Raw genomic sequence first — 6,489 nt, 5'->3', positions numbered from 1 at the left:
AAAGGCCATGGCAGATTCAAACCATAACATTTCCAATGTCATCATGAAATTCTCACAGATTCCAGCTCTATTGTTTTCCAAGTCTCATCAGTCTGTCCAGTGATCATCAGTGGATCACCATCAGCTTTGTGTCAGGAACAAGTTGTTACCTACAGATACTGAAGAAGCAGACCAGTCAGGAACAGGAAGCCATTCAAATCATCCACAGTGCACCACCATTCAGTAAGGTCATGGCTGATTTGTCTGTGGCCTCAACTCTATTACCACAGAAACCAAAAGCAGGAATAGGCCATTAGAGCCTGCTCCATCACTCAATAAAACCACGGCTGATCCTCCATCAATGCCATAGAGTCTTACAGCATAGCTATATTCCCATTTTCTCTCCCTATCCCTTGACACCTTTAAATTCCCAAAAGGTTTGTATTTTTCTTTCTTGAATATATTCAGTTTCTTGGCCTCCACAAAGTTCTATGATCAGAATTCTACATGTTCTCTACCAAGTGAGTGAAGAAAAGTTTCCTCATCTCTGTCCTAAATGGTGTACCCAGTCTCCTAAAACTATATTGCCTGGTTCTAGACCAGTAAAACATATCCTACCTGCTTTGGGTCTGTCCAGCCCATTTTGAATCTTATCCATTTCTACCAGATCCTCTCTTATTCATCTTAAAACCTAGTGATTACAGGCTCAGTCAAACCAATTTCTCCTCATAGGACAGTCTTGCCATCTCATGTTTCAGCATTGCAACCTTCGCTGCACTCCTACTAAGGTAAATATGTCTTTTATCCTGCATATTCCCTGTAGGTCAAGAATCTGACTAACTGAGCTGTAAAATACTCATAGCCCCTGTCTCCGCCTCTCTCTGAGGCAGAGAAATCCACAAACTCATTGTCCTCAGAGAAAAAAAAATCTCATCGCTGTCTTAAATAGGAGATCCCTTATTTTCAAACAACTGGATGCCAAGACACTGAATAGACCTGGGTCAATATTCATTCAAGCTTATAGGATTGAGAGGTGATCTTATTGTAAGAAATTGAAGGGGCTTAATAGAGAGATGAAGAAGAACTCCCTGTCTCAATCATTTACCTTTAGAATTCTCTTGGTCAGTGAGCAATGAAGGCTCCAGGATTTTGTTGAATGGAGCATCAGGCCCAAGTAGGCCAAATGGCCTACTTGTGCTGCTGCTGTTTCTTTTCGAGTCATAGAGATGTACAGCATGGAAACAGACCCTTCGGTCCAACTCGTCCATGCCAACCAGATATCCCAACCCAATCTAGCTCCACTTGCCAGCACCTGCCCCATATTTCTCCAAACCCTTCCTATTCATATACCCATCCAGATGCCTTTTAAATGTTGCAATTGTACTAGCCTCCACCACATCCTCTGGCAGCTCATTCCATACATGCACCACCCTCTGTGTGAAAAAGTTACCCTTTAGGTCCCTTTTATGTCTTTCCCCCCTCACCTTAAACCTATCCATCTAAACCCTTAACCGTACGGCAGTCCCAGTGTATGTTTGGAAAGTTAAAATTCCCTCCCATAACCACCCTATTATTCTTGCAGATAACTGAGATCTCCTCACAAATTTGTTTCTCAATTTCCCTCTATTAGGGAGTCTATAATACAATCTCAATAAGGTGATCATCCCTTTCTTATTTCTCAGTTCCACCCAAATAACTTCCCTGTATTTCTGGGAATGTCCTCCCTCAGCACAGCTGTAATGCTATCCCTTATCGAAAACCACTCCCCCTCTTCTCTTGCCTCCCTTTCTGTCTACCTGTAACATTTGTATCCTGGAACATTAAGCTGCCAGTCCTGTCCATCCCTGAGCCATGTTTCTGTAATTGCTATGATATCCCAGTCCCATATTCCCAACAATGTCCTGATTTCATCTGCCTTCCCTGTTAGGCCTCTTGCATTGAAATAACTGCAGTTTAATTTATCAGTCCTACCTTGTTCTCTGCTATGTCCCTGCCTGCCTGACTGTTTGACTCACTTCTTTTATCAACTGTACAGTTTCAAATTGACCTCTTTCCTCATTATCTCTCTTGGTCCCACCCCCCCACCTCCTGAGCAGCTCTAGCAAATTTCCCTGCCAGTATATCAATCCTCTTCCAATTCAGGTGCAATCTGTCCTTCTTGTACAGGTCACTTCTACCCCAGAAGAGTTTCCAATGATCCAAAAATGCAAATCCTTCTCCCATACACCAGCTCCTCAAAAATGCATTCATCTGCTCTATCCTCCTATTCCTGCCCTCACTAGCTCGCAGCACCAGGAATAATCCAGATATTACTACTCTCAAGAACCTCCTTTTAAAGTTCCTACCTAACTCTCTATGTTCTCCCTTCAGAATCTCATCCTTTTCCCTTCCTATGTCATTGGTTCCAATGTGTACAATGACCTCCTGCTGGTTCCTCTCCACTTTGAGAACATTCTGCACCCTCTCTGAGATATCCTTGATCCTGGCACCAGGGAGGCAACTCACCAATCTGATTTTTCACTGCTGGCCACAGAAACGTCTGTCTGTGCCTCAGAATAGAGAGTCCCCTAACACAATTGATCTCATGGAACCCAATGAACCTCTCACTGCATTGGAGCCAGTCTCAATACCAGAAACATGGCTGTTTGTGCTACATTCCCCTGAAAATCCATAATCCCTACATTTTCCAAAACAGGGTACTTGTTTGAAATGAGGATAGCCACAGAAGCCTCCCTCACTAACTGCCTACCTCTTACCTTTCCTGAGGTTAAGCCATCTATGTGACTGTATCTGCAACTTCTCTCCCTTCCTATAATTGATATCCATCACATCCCCTTCCTATTGTAAATTCCTCATTGCCTCTAACTGTCTCTCCAAACAATCCATTCAATCTGATAGGATTCACAACCAACAGTATTTATTGCAGATATAATCCTCAGTAACACGTAAACTCTCCCTAAACTCCCACATCCGACAAGAAGAGCATATCATTCGACTAAAGGCCATTTTTGCTTCTTTCAATGTACAGACCCAGAAAATAGCACTGTCTTATTCCTCTACAAAATACTGCTCCAGGCTAACTTAATACTTATGGCTTATATTTTAAAGTTTAATCAAGAGACATAGCTCAATAAAACATATAATCAAGAAAGAACCCACTCTATTCACTGTTGCAAACTTATTGTAAGGACACACTTAAAAATATCCACTTTTCTGTTTCTGTGCTGTGACCTCTCCCAAACAGGTTTCACCGTTTGATAATTTCCCTTGATGCACTCCGATGTCCAGTGATACATGAATTCAAACAGCAAAGGCAGAAACTGCATAGGTTCACTGTTCTGTCAGTTAGCAGTGTGGGTTTCTTTCTCTCTCTCTCTCTCCTGCACAGATCATGTGCTGCCTTTGTCTCTTCCTCTCCCTTTTAAAAGTGCCATTGTTTTGATTTTCTTATCTCCAAAGTTCCAAAGCAATGCAACAGCATAGAAAACAGTAATTGCTGCTCCTGAAATTCGAGGAAATCTCCCCCAACACCTAAAATACTACAAAAAAGGAGCAGCATGTTACAGCCAGATATTTTTCCCATCCTCCATCTTGGATAACCCAGAAGTTTTCTCTGGTGGTCTGCTGTTGAAAATATATGTATCTTTGGACAGGATAAAACCAACACAGCATTGGAAAAATGCAACGAGTGCTTAGATATTTGATAGATATATTCCATTACATGTCTTTTGGAAATAAAGTTATTTGTGAAATCAATTGGAACATCATGCAAGCAACTTGCGGTTTCCAAAATATCAGACATGAATTATTCCTTATTTTTTTGGAAATCCCAATCCCAAAAGCTGTAGAGGCTCAGTCATTGAGTTTATTCAAGACCGAGCTTGATAGATTTCTAGGTATAAAAGACATCAAGGGATATGGAGATACTGTGATTAAATGTTGTTCAGGTAGAAGACCAGTCATGGGCTGGTTGAATGATGGAGCAGACTCAAGGGACTCAAAACCATGCGGGAGCTGGTGAACATTAGACTCATAGAGTCCCTACAGTGTGGAAGCAGGCCATTTGGCCCATCCAGCCCGCACCAAACCTCTGAAGTGCACTCCACCCAGACCCACCTCATCCCTGTAACCCTGCATTCCCCATGACTAACCCACCCAGCCTGCACATCCCTGGGCAATTTAGCATGGCAATCCACCAACCCTTTGCACTGTGGGAGGAAACCGGAGCACCCGGAGGAAACCCACACAGACACGGGGAGAATGTGCAAACTCCACACAGACAGTCACCCGAGGATGGAATTGAACTTGGGTACCTGACGCTGTGAGGCAGCAGTGCTGATCACTGAGCCATGTGCCACCCAAAATAACAAAATGTGGCCAACAAAATATTTTAATATTTCCCAATTTCTCTGTATTGTGTCAGCATCAAACTCTCTTAAAGTTGCTGACCACCATCATGCCCCCAACATTTCCCTATCTTTTAATATCTACCCCACACACCTTCATTACTTTCACTGAAACGTTGCTTACAGCACCACCTTGTGAAAGGGGAAAGGATTACATTCCATCTGCAAAACATTTTCTCTCACATGGCCATGTGCTATTTCTCCCATGACAGTTTATGTTAAAGGGAGAAGCTTGCATTTATATAGCATCTTTCAAAATCTCTGGATGTCCTGAAATGCATGACCACCAGTATAGTCGATACATTCTGTTCCATTCAATTTTAGCCAAGGCTGATGTGTGCTGTGTGAATTCCAGTTCAGCCTTTGCACATCGATTTGGTAACTAAAATGCAATTCTAGTTTTCACAAGTTGTATTTCTGAGCCATACTTCAGAAATGACAGTATTTCTCACGATCAATCCCATTCTGCTCTTTTAGATTTAAGGTGTAAAAGCTTTATAGATTAGACAGCCTAACCAATCTTCAAGGATAGATTTTATAAACAAACCATATTGCTGATTTTGAAATGTGCATTAGTGATAGTCCAGGTAAGGGTCATGAGGATCTGTAACCTCTGAGGCAGTTATGTGCCACAAAGCACTGATTCCTAATAAGTGTGGAACACTCTTTAGTCATGGGAGGCATGGGTTTAAGGGTGTTATAGCAGTTTGGATTAGAAACTGGCTTTCTGTAAGAAGACAGCAAGTTGATGGAAAATATTCAGCCTGGAGTCCAGTTACTAGTGGTGTGCCACAAGGATCTGTTTGAGATCACTGCTGTTTGTCATTTTTATAAATGACTTAAATGCAGGCATAGGTGGATTGGTTAGTAAGTTTGCAGATGACACTAAAGTCGGTGGAGTGGTCGACAGTGTGGAGGAATGTTGCAGCTTACAGGGGGACTTGGATAAACTGCAGAATTGGGCTGAGAGGTGGCAAATAGAGTTCAATGCAGATAAATGTGAGGTGATTCACTTTGGGAAGAATAACAGGAAGGCAGAGTACTGGGTCAATGGAAAGATTCTTGCTAGTGTAGATGTGCAGAGGGATCTTGGTGTCCACGTACATAGATCCCTGAAAGTTGCCACCAGGTTGATAGTGCTGTTAAGAAGGCATATGTTGTGTTAGGTGTTATTGGTAGAGAGATTGAGTTTGGAGCCTTTTCTCTATGAGAAAAGGCTGAGGGACTTGAGTCTGTTCTCATTGGAGAGATGAAGGCTAAGAGGGGATTTAATAGAGACATGCAAGATGTTCAGAGGTTTAGATAGGGTGGACAGTGAGAGTCTTTTTCCTTGGATGATGATGTTGGCTTGTACGAAGGGGCATAGCTGCAAATTGAGGGGTGATAGATTTAAGACAGATGTCAGAGGCAGGTTCTTTACTCAGAGAATGGTAAGGGCGTGGAATGCGCTGCCAGCCAAAGTAGTTAACTCAGACACATTAGGGGCATTTAAACAGTCCTTGATTAAGCATTTGGATGATGATGGGAAAGTGTAGGGAGATTGGGCTTACATTGGTTCACAGATCGGTGCAACATCAAGGGCTGAAGGGCCTGTTCTGCGCTGTATTGTCCTACATGTTCTATGTTCTGTATGTATAGCAAGTTTTATAGAGATGTTGTCAAAGCAATAAGCTAGCCACTGAATTTAAAATGTCTCAGGTTTTCTTGGTAGTTAGACCTAACTAACTCCATCACCTGATTATCACCCTTCCACCTGACTTGACTAATCCCCGACTATCCCCCTGATATCAGACTTAATGCAATTGCCTTTACCTACCCAACCACACTCATTCAGTGGTTCCTTCCCCTGACCCAGTTTGATGAATTCCTGCCATCCAGTACACTCAAATCAACTCCACTCTCCACCCTCCCCACTGTCCGGGACTGACTCACTCAGCCTGGCAACCCCTCCTGACCTGACCCACTGCATTTTCACCTGCCACCCTCACCACCTGCAACCTCACCCACCTGCCACTCTGACCACCTGAACCTAACCATCTGCCACCTAACCATCTGAAACCTCACCCACCTGCCACCCTCACCACCTGCAATCTCACCCACCTGC

This window comes from Chiloscyllium plagiosum, chromosome 40 (genome assembly GCF_004010195.1).
Source record: "Chiloscyllium plagiosum isolate BGI_BamShark_2017 chromosome 40, ASM401019v2, whole genome shotgun sequence".
In the NCBI taxonomy this organism is placed as follows: domain Eukaryota; kingdom Metazoa; phylum Chordata; class Chondrichthyes; order Orectolobiformes; family Hemiscylliidae; genus Chiloscyllium; species Chiloscyllium plagiosum.
The sequence above is the reverse complement of the archived record's forward strand: the minus strand, read 5'-3'. Positions refer to the sequence as shown.